Below are 2,754 nucleotides of genomic sequence, written 5' to 3' on the forward strand. Positions count from 1 at the left end.
TTGTATTTATTTCTCACTAAATGAAAGAAACACTAATTTTAATATAATACGATATATAAAATTATTTTTTACAATTTATAATATTTATGACTCTAAAAATCAGATTTACTTAGCAACGTTTTCTTTTTGTATTATTATTGTACTATTTACAATCAAATTCAATTTGTTTAATATTAAAATAAAAATTGTACGAGAAAAATAATTATTTATATATGTTACATATTGTAGTATAATAAAAGGTCACACAAAAAGTTCCTGGAACATTTCTTTTAAAATAGTTCCCTTGAGTAGTGCTACAAATTTACTAATGTTTGAAAGCATTCCTAGAAATCACGTTCTGATACTTTCAATGTTCTTATCGCATTTGCAATTGATTTCCTCAACAAGAACCATTGTTCTTTCATATAAGTCGAAATATTTCATCGTGTTAGAAATATAGTGAGAGAATTGTTTGGAAAAATGGATGCACGAAACAGCTTGATTTCTTTTGCATGAAAGCATCTGCATATCGATCATTAAATGTCAAAAAATATCTTACTAGGCATAATGTTATGCCTGTATAGAGCATCGGTCATACATGTTTTCGCGATTTAGTATTGCTTTATTTTTTTCTGTTTTCACTAAAGAAGTTTTGAAAGATTCGCTTGCGCGAGAATATAAAGTGACTGAAAACGCGACAAATACTGAAAAATCTATCGAAAAATGATTTTCAGTAATATTTCCAAATACTAATAAATGTTGCAAATGTATGCAGCTGCCTAAGAAGACTAGTTTGAATAAAATGTTGTAAATAAAATGTTGTGTAAATTATTAACGTTGTAAGATTAATCTTACACTATTAAAAATGTCATCAAATTTAATATACTCCAAATTAAATTCAACTTTATGATAATAAATTAAAATTAATATATCTGCAACTGAAAAGTATATTTATGTACATATACATGTACATAAATTTAATGTACGTTTCATAAAATTTTACGAAGATTAGTATTTTTTATTAAAGTTTATGTAAATTTGCGTAAAATTTAATATAAGTAATCATTAAATTTAAATTACTTATAAGTTCATTTTTACAACATTAAATATTTTCAATGTGCCAGCTTGAAATTTGCTTCCATTACATGTAACGGAAATAAATTTCTTTTTTTTTTAACAATTTATTTAGCACTGGGTACAGAAAATGACATAAAATAGATTTTATTTCACGTGAGAAGCTTGTTCGACTCTCTGTCAAGAAATAAATTCACAAGGACATTTCTATGAGAAACATTCGTGTAATTTCTTATTATATATTAATGATCGCTTAATTGCCAAAAACTTTCTTAAAAAAAATTTATTGAATTTCCCACGTTATTCAATAAACACATAGTAAAAAAGAATGTGTATTTGTGTTGAAAATGGTCACGTTTGTGTTAACAGTTTGTGTTGAATTTTTTAACATATTCGAGTGGTAATTTAACATAATGTGATTATGTTATTTAAAGATTTTTTTGCGAAATTGATATTCAATATCTTTTAGTGTCAATATGATACAATTTATGAGTGAACAAATAACATAAAAATAATATATTTTAAAATGTAAATTCTAAGTCAAATGAATAAAATCCATGTTAATTTAACAAATAAATGTTAATTTTCTGATAAAAAATATGCTTATACGGTTTGTTTACAAACTGTGTCAATGTTATCTTTCTTTATATTTACTCTTTGACATAATATTGTGTTACCTTCTAACATATTCATTTTGAGCAAAATTAACTCAAAAATTTGAGTGGACCGTTTAAGACATGCGATTTGTTAAATTCCACACATTTTTTCCAACTGTGTAGTTTTGATGGCATAAGTGTTTTTCACTACTTTAAATATATTACATAATGCAATTTACAAGAAAATGTTTTAAAATATTCAATCGAAGGGGAAGATGCGCAAATTATCATTGATTTTCATAGTCAAGTTTCTTTCCTCGTAAAGGATCTATATCGAGTCTAAATATTTTCGTCTCAATCGGGTTCTCACTCAGGTTACTCTTGGCTTATGATCATATTATCGATCAAATCTCGTTCGAATTCGGATAACTTTGAACTTCGGAATTCAGATAAATTATATTATTTTCCAGATTAATGTATTCTATATTATATGCAGAATTTTTAATTGTATTATATACACTTATATTTATTAGGAATGTGTGGATACCCTACTTTCAGGATAAAATTTTTGATTCGGATTCCCGAAACTAATTGGAACCCGATATTCAATTTGGGACAATATTTTTCTGAGCGCTTCTAAATTTTTAACTTTAGAAACGTTTCCATACGTATAATGTAATTAAATGCAAAAATGTATAAAAAAAATCAATTTGTGAAAAATTATTTTATTTTAAATTGAAGTGTAGAAAGTATAACATTTCGACGATTTCTGATATTAATTTTTTACTTCGGTATTTACTTCATATGATCACAACAATGTTACTAACATCAAAAAACAATCATTCGCTTAAGATTTGAGTTACAGGAATAGCGAGATACTGTCTACTAATTGCTGCACGCACGCACGCAAATGCATATAGAAATGTGTCATAAATAATATATCGTAAATATGTATGTATATTATAATATGAATATAATATGAATATATAAATTATATACAAATAACTATACAGTGGTGATATAAATAAATGTTTCTAACAATATTCTACCAGAAAAATTAATGAAGTCGCATTCAAATTTCTAATAATTTATATATATATATATA

This window comes from Atta cephalotes, assembly GCF_000143395.1.
Source record: "Atta cephalotes unplaced genomic scaffold scaffold00022, whole genome shotgun sequence".
NCBI classification, from domain to species: domain Eukaryota; kingdom Metazoa; phylum Arthropoda; class Insecta; order Hymenoptera; family Formicidae; genus Atta; species Atta cephalotes.